This window comes from Benincasa hispida, chromosome 4 (assembly GCF_009727055.1).
Source record: "Benincasa hispida cultivar B227 chromosome 4, ASM972705v1, whole genome shotgun sequence".
In the NCBI taxonomy this organism is placed as follows: Eukaryota; Viridiplantae; Streptophyta; class Magnoliopsida; order Cucurbitales; family Cucurbitaceae; genus Benincasa; species Benincasa hispida.
Genome location: NC_052352.1, coordinates 64,423,226 through 64,440,389, shown reverse-complemented (window position 1 = coordinate 64,440,389; position 17,164 = coordinate 64,423,226). Strand labels below are relative to the sequence as shown.

At 27.4% G+C, this 17,164-nt stretch overlaps 1 long non-coding RNA gene across 1 annotated transcript; it reads left to right on the top strand.

Moving 5' to 3' along the window:
• The first annotated feature begins 14,450 nt into the window (after positions 1–14,450).
• Positions 14,451–16,927, top strand: LOC120076330. The gene is made up of 2 exons (XR_005481498.1): positions 14,451–14,782; positions 16,637–16,927. It is a non-coding gene; the product is annotated as an uncharacterized LOC120076330 (long non-coding RNA).
• Positions 16,928–17,164: the final 237 nt, after the last annotated feature.

Below are 17,164 nucleotides of genomic sequence, written 5' to 3'. Positions count from 1 at the left end.
TGATAGACTATTACGATATCAATTACTATCAATAGATAATCATTTTGTTGTTGCTAGTTTGTTTTGTTTTTGTTTTTGTTTTTGTTTTTGTTTTTGTTTTTGTTTTTTTGTTTTTTTGTTTTTTTGTTTTTTTTGCTTTTAGATAGTTTATGATACATATACTAGACATTGTTATTAAAAATTTTGTTGCTTTTAGATAGTTGTGATAGAAATTATTATCAATGTTTATCACAGATAAACGTTAGTAGAAGTCTATCAGTGATAGAAACATTGTTATCAATGTTTATCACAGATAGGCGTTGATATAAGTCTATTAGTGATAGAAACATTGTTATCAATGTTTATCACAGATAGACGTTAATAGAAGTCTATCAGTGATAGAAACTGATACAAGTCTATCATTAATAAATGCTGATAGAAGTTTATTAGGGTCTATCAGTGATAGAAAATAGTAGAAGTCTATCATTGATTGAAGTTGATAGAAGTCTATCAGTGTCTATCAATGATACTAAGTGATAGAAACTGATACAAGTTTATCATTAATAGAGGTTGATAGAAGTCTATTAGTGTTTTTTTTTTTATTTCTATAAATAGTTTGAGATTTTTTCTATCTATGAAAAATTCTCTAATTTTATACTACAAAAATATATTTTTAGAAAAAGTTGAAGAATGACAAAATAATATTAAAGTCTAAAACTCTAGAGTGTGCAACGATCGGTTGGAGTCGAGTTTCTGATCAAATCGCCACTGAACCGACTATGATTGAGGAGTGCAAACTATTTTAGTTAATTTTATTCTTTAAAAAAAAGTACCAACAGACCGCCTCCGTCAATTTTGATTAGTCGGCTCGGTTTTTCCATCTATCATGCTCACCCCTATTAAAGTTGGTAATATGAAATTATTTTCCTTAAAATAAAATAAAATGGGGGGGCGGGAATTCGGTTGGGCTTGAGCTTGTAAGAGTAATGGATAAATACATTTATATCTTTTTGTGTGGATGATACATTTGAGTCACTTTTCAAAATAATATTATAAAAGAAAATGATATTAAATTCAATAATTAATTATGAAAAGTAATGAATAATATTATTCGAAATATACTAAAAACCAAGAGATGTTGTATTGTCAATTTATGAATTCATAACATTCTTAGATTTGGTTATAGCCCTAGGAATAGGTACATATTTAAGTATTAAAAAACATAGGGAAAAAAACACGATTATTATTTCAGATGCTTTCATTCTTCACAGTTCATGAACTGCTTATATTATTACTCATTTTCCAATATTAAAAAACTCCTTCGGAAGATTATTATTATTATTATTATTATTATTTGGTTTCATTACCTTTTCGGAATTAATAGATAGGAGCTATTTAATATGATTTTATGAAATCGACAAAGAAATAATTGATCGGGTTGTATAGTTTTTCTTATATGTTAATTTACAACGTATATAAGAAGGGACTAAATTGAGCATATATAGCTTGCTTAAATTTTGTACTATCATCTTGAGGTTAGAAGACCAATTCTCCCACCCCACAAATTGTAGAGAAAAAAAAAACCATGAATGGCTAAAAAATCAATATGACATGCTTTTGACCTAGTTGAAAATCTCTATAGCATAAATTGTGCAATAAAATATAGAATTTGAGTAATTATACGTTTTGTTAAGTTTAAATTGTAAATATTAGACATTAAATTTTAAAGTAAGGAAAGAGAGATGAAAATGAAAAAATAATAATAAAAAAAGATACATTAATTAAATGAAAATACATATAGATATGAAATTAAACAAAAAGTTATATATTAATTTGTATAAATAAAATGGCATATTAAGATATCTTATCTTAGAGTAATTGTTGTGTGATTTAAATGGATTGATTTATGAAATAAGTATTTTATATAAAAATTATAGACATTGACATTTTTTAATGAATTAAATAAGTACTAAAAAAGTATTAAACAAATTAAACATTCATCAATACAATTGATAATAAGTATAATAAAATGAGACTACGAAAAGAGAGAGAGAAAAAAAAGAATAGTTAGTTGGAATTTTTAGATTAAGAATGAAATTAAAATTTAAAAAGATAAAAATGTTACAAAATTGATGAGCACAACGGGAATACGGATATGGAAAAATGTAATATGATAATATTTTTATATAATAATAACAAATAAATAAAAACTAAAATTATAAAATTGGACAATGGAATTTTTTTATGGAATTTGGTGTGGATTTCTCACCAATGGGTATATCATTTTAAGATCCACCAAAGGCCACTAGCAAAGTGGCAAGTAGGTTGTGGACAGAGACATAAGCATGAATTACTACAAGGCACATGCACAACATGAATGGTGACATATGGCCTTTGGGACACTAAGCAACAAACATCTATTTTTTATTATAATATTCATAATACTCCCCCTTAGATGTTTATATATATATATATATATATATCATTATCAAGAGATCCATATAAATATGATGTAACTACATTCATAAGATGCATATTCAGACTTTTATACACGGCCAAATCAATTAAATATCTTAATGTAATTGCATCCATCATCAGAGAATACATCTCATCAAAATCAATACCAGGTCTTTATAAAAATCCTTATGCAACTAGTCTTACTTTATATCTTGTGACCTCATTTTTTCCCTCACAAATACCCATTTGTATCCCACAAGTTTAACACCTTCTGGTGTTTGGACTACTGATCCAAAAACCTGACATTTTGAAAGTGAGTTTCATTCTGCCTCTATTGTTTCTTTCAACTGAAGCCAATCTTTTCTATGTCGACATTCTTCAATAGATTTTGGTTCAGGATCCTCATTTTCAAATATAATATCAAGAGCAACATTATACGCAAAAATGTTATCAATAATTACATTAGTTCGATTCCATCTTTTTCCTGTCATGACATAGTTTATTGAAGTTTCATTATTATCTTTAGGTATTTCACCTTCCTCACTAGTCATCTCCAGGAATTTTTTTTATGGGTATTTACATCCTCAACCAAGTATTTTACTATTAATTATTTTTCGTTTTTTAGGATTTTTATCTTTGAAACCCACTAATCTACCATGCTTCTTCCAGACTCGTTAGTGACAACTTGTTGTGTTAGGATATCAATTTTTTATGAAACATTTGCAGTTAGTATATGTGACTTAGTTACTTTCTTTGCATCTATAAATGCATCTGGTAATTGATTTTCTATGTTTTGCAAATGAATTATTTTCTGAACTTCAAGTTCACATTGATTTGTACGGGGATCTAAATGAGACAATAACGAAACATCCCATGTAATTTCTTTATTCAACTTCTTAATTCCTCCCCCTAATGGTGGAAAAATTGTATCATTAAAATAACAATTAGCAACTTGTGCAGTAAATACATCACCTGTCAGGGACTCAAGATATTTAACAATTGATGGAAAATCATATCCAACATATATTCCTAACCTCCTTTGAGGACCCATCTTAGTGTGTTGTGGTGGAGTAATTGGAACATATACTGCACATCTAAAAGTTCTCAGATAGGAAATATTTGACTCATAACCATAAGCTAAAGCTACTGGCCTAATGCGTACAAGTGATGTTGCATGCAAAATAGCATGTCCCTATACAGATGAAGGAAGCTTAGCTCTCATAAGTAATAGTATTGCAATTAATTGCAAACGTTTTATAAATGATTATGCTAAACCAATTTGTGTATGAACATGAGCTACAGGATGTTCAACACTTATCCCAATTGATATACAATAATTATCAAAATCTTGGGATGTAAATTCACCAACATTATCAAGACGAATGGTCTTAATTGTATAATCTGGAAATTGTGCTCTTAACTTAATTATTTGAGCAAGTAATCTTGCAAATGCAAGATTTCAACTTAATAATAAGCACATGTGTGACCATCTACTGTATACATCTATTAATACCATAAAATATCTAAATGGTCCACTTGGTGGGTTAATGGGTCCAATATGTCGCCATGAATTCATTCGTAGGTGATTCAATCCCTACTTTACCTGGTGATAGTCTAATTATCAATTTTCCTTGAAAGCAAGCATCACATGATAATTCATTAGATTGAAAAATCTTGGTTCTTCAATGGGTATATATCTGGATTCATGAATTTTATGTTCATTGTTGCATATGTTTCAATTACTCGTATTTGAGTATAATACAATCCAAAGATAAAGCAGGCAACTCTTCCAATATACATTTTTCATTTGAGACAATGGATATGATATATAGATATTCCACATTATTCTTACTATCAGTCTCAATATGATAACCATTGCAACGTATATCTTTAAACATAGAGGATTTCTCTTTGATTGACTAGAGAACAATGCATTGTCAATTGTAAATTTTGTTCCTCTAGGCAAAATAATATTTTCTTTTCCAAAACCTTCGATCGAGTTTACAGAACCTAATATTGTATTTACTTTTACTTTCAGCATTGTCAATTTGGAAAAGTATTTTTTTTATTTGTAAGATTCCAGTGTGGTTGAATTCTGTTCAACAGCCCAAGGACTTGGAATTGTGTGTAGTTGCACTGTTTGCCAGACATAGATCTTCTTTGCTCATTTTTTAAACATCCAATATATGAAAATGATCCATGTTTTGTCATTAAAAAAAATAATTAAAATAAGAAAAACAACACTTAAAATATACAAAAGTTACTAAAAAAAACATGAAGATAGATAAAAGAAAACAACAACATTAAGTCTAGATATTCTCAATGTCAAAAGAAACACTTGATGTGTCATCAACTGTGTCAATCTTTTCTTCAGGAGATTCAAAGAAGTTTGCCACATCCAATTTTGTCGTGTGGAATGGGTCAAATATGTCATTATCCTGGTATGCAAAATTTGCTTCAACATTTTTCTCTTTTTCCTTCGAGGAGGCTTGATAGAGGTCAACTAAGTGCTTTGACGTACGACAAGTACGTGACCAGTGCCCAATCATTCCGCATCGGAAACATTTATTTTCAATACTCTTTGAACTTTTATCTCATGGAGTTTTTCCTTTGTGATTATCATTTTGTGTGGTTCTTTTGAAATTTAAATTATTAGAATTACCACTACGAAAATAATAATTGTTTCTTCCTCTATCACAGTCACGACCTCGACTGCGACCACAATTCTTATTAAAATTCACATCATTCACTTCAGGAAATGGTGTTGTTCCGGTTGGTTGAGATTCATGATTTTTCATCAATAACTCATTATTTTGTTCGGACACGAGAAGACATGAAATTACTTCAAAATATTGTTTGAAACCTTTCTCTTGACATTGCTGTTGTAAGAGCATATTTGAGACATGAAATGTAGAAAATGTTTTCTTTAACATATTAGCATCAGTAATTTTCTCTCTGCATAACAATAATTTTGAACTAATTTTAAATAATGAGGAGTTGTAATCATTTACTGATTTGAAATCTTATAGCCTCAAGTGCATCCACTCATACCGAACTTTAGGAAGAATAACTGTTTTTATGATCATACCTCTCTTTTAAATTTTTCAACAAGATACGGGAATCTCTTGTTGTAAGATACTCCATTTTCAATCCCTCGTGGAGATGACGACGAAAGAAAATCATAGTTTTTACTTTTTCTTGACATGATGTTGTATTTTCTTCTTTAATTGTTTCTCCCAAGTTCATAGCATCCAGGTGAATTTCGGCATCGAGCACCCATGACAAATAATTATTGCCATTAATGTCAAGGGTTGGCAACACTATCACAAAATATTATATTTATATTAGAAATTTAATATGTACTAAATATGCAAAAGAACATTTAATTTATTAATTATGATGAAGAGGGAAAAACCGACATACCTTTAGAACCAACCTTTAGCAGAGAAAACAACAGGAGTTCGTGCTGGTAACGTGTTATGAAATTGATGAGCACAATAAGAATACGGATATGGAAAAATATAATATAATAAATAAATAAAAACTAAAATTATAAATAACTAAAATTATAAAATTAGACAATGGAAATTTTAGTGGAATTTGGTGTGGATTTATAACCAATGGGTATATCATTTTAAGATCCACAAAAAACGTGGCAAGTTGGATGTGGACTTACATGGACACTAAACATGAATTACTATAAGACACATGGACAACATGAAGGGTGACACATGACCTTTAGACACTAGGCAATGAACATTTATTTTTTATTATAATATTCATTTACAAAATATTTCTCTAAAACTTCTCTCCATGTCTCACTAACCTCCAAAAAAAAATCTTTTATTTACAAAAGATTTCTCTGAAACTTCTCTCTTTATCTCCTTAACCTACTCCCAAAAAAAAATTAAAAAAAATAAAACTTGTAGATGAAGTTTTCTAACAAAATAGAGTAAACATAAAAATAATTGAACTTTGAAGTCATCAACAGAATCGATTTTGCTTTGAAGTCAATACTCTCTTTCTCTAAATATTTCTAGATATGTTACTTTTCTCTTCATCATTCTTATTTATTTATCCAGTGTTGATTGAGGTGGAGATAGAAGAAATAATGGTTGAGAAGGAACACGACTCAAAAAATTACATTCAATCTATGTCTCTAGTAGACATTCAAACTTAAATCTCCCCTGAAAGTTTTTCCTTTTTCTAATGAAATAACATCTGGAAAAAAAAAAAAAAAAGAATCTCAAAACAGACTACTAATTAATATACATCTCCATCAATAAAATGAGTTTTTGAATTTGCAGCACCTCATCTTGATTGGTTCAATGTTTTCATTCAGAAGATAAATAATTTTTTGTCCACACTATTTTTGGAAAGGTTTCTATGATAGAGGAACTTTTTGTGGCATCACGTTAACTTAGAAATTGGCAATGATTGGTTATGAGACTATCAATTTCTTTATTTTTATAGGTAGATTATCGCACCCATACATGCAAAAATTGTGTTGTTTTGATTTGGAATTGTATTTGAAGTTTTTTTTTTCATGCACCCATTTTTTTTTTTTAACAAAGATTATGTACAATCATGAAAGGTAAATGTGAGAGCAAAATGGTATTTACAAAGAAAAATTGAGGACAAAAAGGAAAGTGAAAAATTATCTCCTCTTAGCCCATTTTAATATAGCATAGATACTTCCAAATGTATGTGCATTGTTATTTCTTAATTGTTATAAAATCTAACAAAAAAAAAACTAATTTTCTCATATTTGACTTATAATTTTCTTTCTATCCTTGAAATTTAGGTTATATAACACACGGCATAACTTGCTATACAAGACATCATTTCCAGAAAATTAAGAATAAATATAGAAAACTAAAGAACCAAAACAGAACACAAAGTCTGGTAGTTCCGTGCAATACCACCTATATCTAGGGGACAGTGTGCTCATGAAAATATAAAGTCAAGCAATTACAAGGATATAATTATATGTAAATAGACTGCAATTACAATGCCACTCGAATCACCCAACTTACAGAATAATCACTTATGCTCCCCCTAAGTGTTGTACTCCCTCTCAATAAAATTTAGGCTCCCCTAAGTGTGAGATCCCCTCATCTTTAATGTACTGTTCCCTCTAATTATAAGAATATTATGAATGATCACTTAGGCTCCTCCTAAGTGTGAGACTCATTATCAAACGTAATCTTTCCATCTTCTTGTAAATGCACCTTTATTTGAAGAATTTAGGCTCCTCCTAAATTTGAAAACTCTTTCACACGTAATGATGTCTTATGCTCCCTCTAAGATAGAGAATCCCTTCATAAGTGTTGAAGTCTTAAGCTCCCTCTAAGGCTGAGACAATCTTCTTTTAACAAAAGCTTCAACGATAAATTACAACAACTTCAAGATCAATGATAATTCAGAATTGAGTTGTAACATTCGGCCACCACTAGATCAAAAGATTTTCACATAACGATGTAAAAGCAACAACCCTAAAAAGCACACAACTTGCTCTTAAATATGCACAACGAAAAATAGAAAAATAGCCCCATTCAAAATCTGCAGAGCTTAAACAATGAAAGAATCTAGAAAAAATAACTCTACAGAATTTTCTAGGTAAGAAAAAAATAAACCGCAGAATTGACATCTTTTATGACATCTTCTATGATATCACCGAAATAGCCCAAGAAACAAACTCATGAAAGCTTAAACTAATATATAGCCAATTCTAAATCTCTAACAAACTTCCCCTTTGGCTACTTATTTTTTAAGTAGGAACAATTATAGCAGAAACCCAATAAACACTAGAGAGACAACCAGTGAAATAGCTCAAAGGATAAAAACCAAACGATCTTAAACAAATATAGTCAACATCAAATCTCAATCTTAATTACTGTTGTAACTGTGATGTTGATTTGAAGACAACTCAAATAATTGGGGCAAAATCTATTGGTGATGAACTCTATCGATGATAAACCATATTGCTAATAGGAGTTTATCATTGATATGATTTATCATCGAAAATTTTTTATTAGCAATATGGTTTATCACTCTTAGACCCCATTAGCGATATGGTTGATAGACTTTGAGATAATTGGATCTAAATTTTGTTATATTTACAATTCTTCTGTATTATTATATTATATTTGTTAATATTTTAGGTCTGATTGCTATATTTGTAACCACGTTATTAAATATTTATTGCATTCCTCGTAATTAAAGACTTAGACTGTACTCCCACATTTAGAATGTTGTATGTGAGAGATTTTTTTCTAAAAAGAAAAAAAACTTATTCCAAATAAATAGTGTGGTTGGATTTTGATTTACTAATTGTGAATATTTGACATGAGTAAAGATCGAATAAATAAATAAATAAATAAGATGTATAATAGTCAGTTGCTAACCATTCACAAGTTACTCACTCCTAAATTTCTATAGGTATAAAGTCTACTATCTATTCATGTTTTCAGGAAAAAAAAAAAAACTAAGTTTTTGAAAACTAAAAAATGTTTTTGTAAACTTTTTTCCTTTTTAGGTTATTTTAATTAAAAATTAAAATATTTCTTTTAGGAAAGTGAAAATCATGATAAAGAATTTGAGAAAAAACAAGCATAATTTTTAAGAATACATAAAATCAAAATTAAAATGCGTACCAAATGCACATTAGTTATTGAAGTGTTGTTTCAAGTTTTTTTATAACTAAAAAAATCATATTATCTAGATTAAAATCTCGAAATCTTATAAATTTGTAAATATTCTCACATCAACATCTGTAAAAGATCTTTCAAATATATAAATATGAACAACATTATTTTTACAAGAATAGTTGTTGTAGAATTCAAAAAGTGGCTTAAAGTCAAGGAGAGAGATTATTCATTAGGTTAAACAATTCAAGCATCAAAACCAAATTGAAAGTTGTGGAATAATATATTTTGATACTCAAAAGAAAAAAAAAATTAATGTTAGTATAGTTAAGATGTAGGGTAAAGTGAGAGTACTATAGAGGTAATTGAGGCCATGTGAGGCATATTGAAATCCATGTGCCTAAGGTGAGAAAATAAAATGGGCCTAGCTTTGCTTTGCCTACAATATTGTTTTATTTTATTATATGCTTTTTTGTAAGCCTAAAGCTAGCCCCATTCAAATATTTCAACTCACCATCACCATCTACATCATCGTCTCTCCATTATCATATATACATTAAATTTCACATTTTTTAATCCTCCTTGTGTCATATTCCATCCCTTTATATCCTTATTTACTTTAATATAATGTCTTTGACTCATATTAGAATCATGGAATCTCTTTCTATCTTCAAATTTATTCTCTCACTATTCCATGATCTAAAGTCCTATGCTAATGAAAATATTGTCACTTATAAAATTTCTTCACAATTGTATATCTTATATAAGTGGTGAAAAAATTACTAAAAGAACTTACATGTACAAGTGTTTGTTTTTAAATACTTTGAGAGAAAAGTTGTGTCCCTCTTAATTAATAAGCTAGTAATTTAGAATGTTGAAACATTAACAATATAATCATCTCACGTGAATTTACTTTTAGGCTGTTTGAAAAGTTACACAAGTTATCAATATCATTTATTATTTATAAATTCATGTATATCTTTTTCAGTCACATTCACACTCTCAAAATTCCTTGACCTTGATCTCCTCGATATGGAAGAAAAGTTAGCTAAGATTCTGAGTATTTGAATTTTTATATGTGTGTGAGAGAGAAAGGAATTGATTAAGATGTTAGCATATATATATGAATGACGATCACGAGAAAGATATTACTATTAAAAAAAAAGTAAAAAGAAATGAATTAATGAAATGAAAAGCCAAAAACAAAAGAAAAGCAATATTTTACTTGTATTGTTCCTAAACCTTGAAATTAGGTTCAACTTGTTATGGTAGGGAGGAAAGAAAAAAAATCAAAACAGGTATAGATTAAGTGACGTAAAAGTTTGTATTACCTACCAACTTGAGCTTAAAGGTTATATTATTCACTTTATATAATGTAAAAAATAAATAATGCATTTTTTTCTGTTGTGTGTCCATGCCACAGTAAGCTTGACTTATAGAATTGACATGACTTTTATCTTTAAAGATCAAAGATTCAATTTTTCATCCTATAATTGTTGTACTAAAAAAAAATGTTGTGTGTCGGTAGCCGTGGTCCAAACCCATTACTTATTCCAATGAAAGCAATAGCACCCGGCAATGCCTACCATTTAATTCTTTTATACCAAAGTAGTTGCTTTCTTTAATAAGCCACAACAATTAAACTTTTAGGGCCAATATTTGTAGCCCTTTTTATAGCTTAATTCCATTTCTTTTTACATATTTACTTTCCCTCATTATCTACGATCAATATCCATCCACTAATCTACATCATACACACATTAATAAATTATTTAAACTTCCCCTTAACAATAATAATAATATTTTTTCCAATAAAGTTATTGTCACGAGACACTTATTCATGTATTTGATTGAAATATATATGTCGAAACATTGATGTAATATATATATTTAGCCTTTATAAAAATTGATGAAATAATTATATGGAATGATGTCTAATCATGTTTTGATTATTTAAGGTAAAAAAAAATATTTTTAATATATATATGTCCAACACCATCTTATATTGTGTGGAAAAAAATTAAAACCACTTCAAACATATTGGAGAACATATGTACCATACAAAATTTTGAATGGGGGAAACTATTTAGAAGATTATTTGGTTTAAGTTATTAGGGTTCTTGAAGATCCTTTTGCTACACTTTATGGGTTACAAATACTGAAAAGAAACATCCATTGGTTCCAATATGAGGGACATTTTGATGCATATTCAACTTCATTTTCATATACCAAATCTCAAGAGAGAATACAATCAAAATCAAAATCAATGGTTTCTTTTTTTTTTTCTTTCTTTCTTTTTTCTTTATTTACATTATGATTTTTATTCCTGAAACGAGATCATGTTTGCCAAGTCTATAAATTCAAAAAAAAAAAAAAAAACGATTATACCTCTACGCTTTTATTTAATTCAACTAACTAGTGGAAATGGAGATTGAACCTAGTGTAGCTATTGTGTTATATTTAGATTGACAATTATAAATCTAGGTTTTATATTATACCTATGTTTAATACATTCGATTAACATTATTAACTGTTTTTATTATATTTTAGTTTACATTATGAATTTAGCCTTGAATCTTTGAAGTTATTTTTATTTGGACTTTGAACTTTAAAAAGTATATAATAGGTTCTTAATAACTTTCAGTTTTGTGTCAAATAGGTTCCAAAACTTTCAATTATGTGCATATATTTTCGATCTATTTAATATTTTTTAAAATTCACATACATGTTACATAAAAATTGAAAGTTTAAGTTTTATTAAACATAAAATTTAATTCTATATCTATTGAATTAATACATATTTAAAAAATTTGAATATATCAAGAACCAAGTTGAAAGATGATCTATAAAACAATTTTTAAGTTAAAAGATTTATTAAATAAAATTAAAAATTCTTGATCAATTGGATACGTATTAACATATAAGGAACGAATAAAACATGTTTAGAGGCCAAAGTTGTAATTGAACATTTATTATTGTTGTTGGTATAATACGTGTAATACTATTAGTATGTATGAGCATGCCAAAGTGAGTTTAGCTCTACAGTAATTTGTATGACGTTCTTCCATTTTCATAATTGTTGTATTAACAAAATAAGAGTAATGATTAGGTACAAACCTTCTTTGTTACACCCTAAAAATAAGAAGAATGAGTTGCACCAAAGTTTTTTTTTTTGGAAAATTGTCGGTTTTGATCCAAAAAGTTTTTTCCCATTCAAAAGTAACTTCATTTTTAAAATCTATTTTTTTTTAACATCTTTTCTAACTTTTTAGGCTTTAAGTGGAGGGACCCACCACGTAAAAATATAATTTTGCCCCTCAATAAATGGTCATTCAATTGCCTTAGAATATAAAATTATCGAACCTACCTAACTCACATATCTTAAATTAAATACTTCAATATTCAGTTTCACATTTTATTTTCTATATAGAAATGTTTTACGCGAGGGTCCCAACTTCAGAGGAATAATCCGTAAATTCAGAGGAATAATTTTTTTTTTCCTTTTTTGGAGTACCAAAAGAGAAAGGATGTTGACAAGTAGTCTTCTATTTTTTTTTTTTTCAGAAAAGCAACAAAATGGAGTAAAAAAATACTTTTTAAAGAAAATTTTCAGTAATTAACGAAATTCTTACTTCGTTTTCACTTATTTATGTTATAAAATGAAATTATTACGTTTTAGGAGAAAAAGTGGAGAGAAAATTTAATATAAAATATTAAAATATTACTGAATATAAGAAAGTTATTACTAATGTTCTCTGATTTGTCTCATAAAATTTAAAGCAGATGTATCGTGAAGTCGTCTTCGTTACGATGAAAAAATAGTATGCATAGCATGATATTCAAGAGGGCAAAAATCAAGTGTGGTGGGGTCTATAGGGCACCCAGAAAAAGGCTGCAATGTGGGCGCCTGATGGCCCATGTTTGCGACAACATTTTGCACCACATCATCATCCAACCCGCCCACTAATCAACACAATGCCGGTGCTGCTTCTTCACAATCTTTTTTTTTTTTCCTTTTTCTTTTTTCTTTTCTCTCTTTTTTTTTAAATAAATAAATAGATAAATTATATATAATATATACATACACGCGTATTTCTACAAAAAATCATGCCAGTCTTAGTTAAAATATAAACATTAAATGAAAATACAAATTTGAATCTTGAGGGCATGGGCCCATCTTAGTTTTTTTGCAAGGAGTGCAATAAAAACCAAAAATCTGAAAATCCAAACTATCCAATGGTTTGGTTTGATTTTTTAGTATAAAAGTGGACATATTGATTTATATTTGGAGAAAATAATAAAGTAATGGTTCGTCAATCAAAATCAAACCTAACCAATTATATATATATACCCTTGAAAATAAACTCTTCATTAGGTATTTTTTAGTATTTTAGTTATTATGGTGCATGTATAATGATGTTTAGATAAAAGACCAATTATTATGGAGTGTGTATATTTTTTATTTAGAAAAGTGGCAAGAAAAATATAAAAATATCAGATTTCAATTATATAAAAAATAATAGAGCCAATTTTAATTTAAAATTAGCAAAAACGACTGATTCAAAAGAAAGTGGAAATAAAAATAAAAATTTGAAAGAAAAAGAGAAAATGCCAAAAACTGAAACCAAGATAATAAACCGATCTAAATAAAATCAATCCATTGTTTTTGTTCTTTATTAGACACTAGTGTGATCCCATGTAAAACCGTTTTTATTAGTTTGATAGGGGTAGAACTTAGAAGTGTTAAATCCTCGTAATTGAGTTTAATTTAATGGTAATTGATCGATACTCTATTTGAATTATTTCCTATCTCATTTGTTTTATCATACTAAAAGAAAAGAAAAATCTTCTAATTTAAAAACTTAAAAAAAAATTCTCAAATTTTAAAAGTAACTTTAATATATAATTATTTTTCTCAAGAAAAAGCCCTTTTCTGGACAATATTCGATTGTCACCAAATTAGGCTTTTATATAACCACAAATCCAACTATAAATAAAAAAACAATGATACACAAAAGTAAACTATATAATAAGAAGAAACTAATCTAAATGTAATCATGATGAGTAAAATATACACATGTAGGGAAGGGAAGAGAACAAAAAAGGGCCATAATAATACAAATCCCTTGAATTAATAAAAATACAAAACTACATTTATAAAAAGGGACCCATTTCTAAATATAAAAATTCTGCCTTTCCTGTGTAGAATGTGGTCAGTTATAATTGCTATTAAGTTCCCATCCTTTTAAATATATATATTTATATTATAATATATATATATATATTCCATCATTTTTCAAATATATATATATAAAAAAAACATTATACAAAATTAAAAATTTTTAAAAAATCCCAAAGAAAATTTGGTCAAAGTTCTTCCATCATCTTTACATATATATATATATAAACATATTTCCCTCTCATTACCATATTCCTCTCAGAGAGTGAGAGATTTTCTTTTTAAGGTGTTTTTGTTTTTGTTCATAAATTTACTGCAACTGCAGGAAGCATCCAAAGGGATCGCATTGATCCCACTTCGTAGCATTTTTTTTACCTTTTTTTTTTTTTTTTTTTACCCCTTTGCTATGGAATTTGGATCATGCTATCTCTTTGGATTCCTCCTGCAGTGTAATTTTTCTTTTCCCACCGCCGTACGCCGCCGTACCGGAGATCCATTCACACAAGCCCTTCTTTCATCAGTAAGTTTCTTGCATTATTATTATAATCTTGATTAATTAGTTATGAGAGATAAATATAATTTGTTGAATTTTGAACTTTGAATTTTTGTATGGTTGAGTTACAGTTTATAGAGATCTGGTTCTAGACTTTTTCTGTTTGTTGTACAAAAGGAATAATTTGAAATTGGGAGAGACTAATTTTTTAATTTAATTGAAAGTTCTATGAGACCGGTTCAGTAATCATTTTATTGTTTATTTTTAGTCTTTAAAAATCAAATCTATTAACCTTGTTTTCAATTCTAAATTTCTTAATTTATTATTTACTTTTTACCAATTGATTTTTGTAAAAAAAAATTAAAAAAATAAGTTATCTAAGAATTGAACTTTTGTATTTAAAAGAAAATGAAAATTATTAGAAAAATTTGAGAAAAATATATTTCATTTTTAAAAGTAAAAAACAAACATCGTAAGAGTTATTAAATAAGGCTTTAATAATCATTAACAGATCACCAAAGATTTGCGAAAAGGGTTAAATTCTACTTGATGATGGCTATGTGTAGCTAGCAGCTAAATTTTAAGATTATGTTAATTAAGTAATTGATTAATGATTACTTTTGTTATTTTTTCTTTTTTAATTATTCTTTTCTTTAGAAGCTTTTTTTTTTCATCAGATGAAAATTTTAGACCTGATTTAGTTTTTGAAAATTAGATATGTTTTATCTTATTTTTCAAGTAAAAATAGTTGAATTAAAATATGGATAGAAAACAAGTTTTTTACAACTATTTTTGTTAGTTTTAAAAACTTTGATTGATTTTTAGAAAAAAAGGTATTGGTAAAAAGTAGAATAATAAAGCAAGAAATTAAAACATTGGTAGAAAGTAGAATACAAGGTAAAAAAATTTAGAGGTATAACTTGTGATAAGTGTTTATAAGCTTAATTTTCAAAAACCAAAAACAAAAACCAATTGATTATCAAACTGAACTTTAATAGTTTCCTTTTCATATGTCAACAAAATTGTTCTGTTGTTATTTTCATGGAAATAACCTTTTTTAAGTTAAAGTTTACATTCTCATACTTAACATAGTATTTTTTTTTTTTTTTAAATATCATTTGGTCCCCATACTTTAAAACTTGTTCAATTTTAGTCTTCATATTTTCGCAATTTTAATCCTCATACGTATTTAATCCGTCAAAGTTAATTTTTACTGAAATTCATTAAATAATAATAATAATTTTCATCCAAGAAATAAAATATGTGAATATGAAAATTTATAGTAAAAATGCTATAAATAACAAAATAAATTTAAAAAATAAACAGTAAACTGGTATTGAAGATTTTAGTTAAGATTTATTGAGAGTACAAGAACTAAAATTGAACATAGGAAGTATGGTAATTAAAATGGAACAAATTTCAAAACATAGGGATCAAAATGATAATTTAGGTTCTGTTTAGTAACAATTTAGTTTTTTTTTTTTAATTTTTACTTTTTAAATTAGGTTTATAGACACTACTTTCACCTCAAAATTTATTTCTTTATTATCTACTTTTTATCCATGATTTAAAAAGCCAAACTAAAATTTGAAAACTTAAAAAAAAAATAGCTTTTAAAAACTTGTTTTTGTTTTTGAATCGCGGCTAGAATTGAACCATGGTACTTAAAAGATATACAAATGTTTGTAAAAAATAGAGAAAATAAACTTAATCTTCACAAATAAAAAATAAAAAAACGAAATAATTACCAAACAGAACATTAATTTTTTTTGTTTTTTTTATGAATTATCAAAATGATCACAAAATAGTTGTTTGGGATGTAGAATTGAAAGAAGATATCTGAAATTTATATATTTGTGGAATTTATATATCTGTATTTAGGGTACATACAAATAACGAGATAGTTTATAGTTGGTTGAAAGGAGGAAGATGGAGAAGGCACATGCTTTCAAGTTTCAAGGAGTTAAAATTTTAGACGAATCCAAGGCAGTTGGAAATTATAAAGAGATGAGATTGATTGATTGGTTATTTATTATTTTAAAAGGGCAGCTTGATTTTTGTTTGTTTGTATTGAAAATTTTGGACTTTTTTTTTCCCCTTGTTTTCCCACTTCAAAAGCCTCGAGCTAAGCAAAGGAATCACATGTGAGAAGACAATGACTTTTAAACCCCATTAATGCCTCTAGATTATCTCCCTCTCATTATTATTCTTGCTTACATTTAAGTACTTCAAAAATGTGACTTTTAGACGAGATTTATCCATCTATAATAAAAGTGAGTATAATCGTAATGAAATTTTATTGATAAACAATTATAACGGATTAGAATCATGGACATAATTTAATTGATTTTGATCACATTTACTTAAATTTATGAATCTACCACATTTACTATTATCGTTATAGTTATC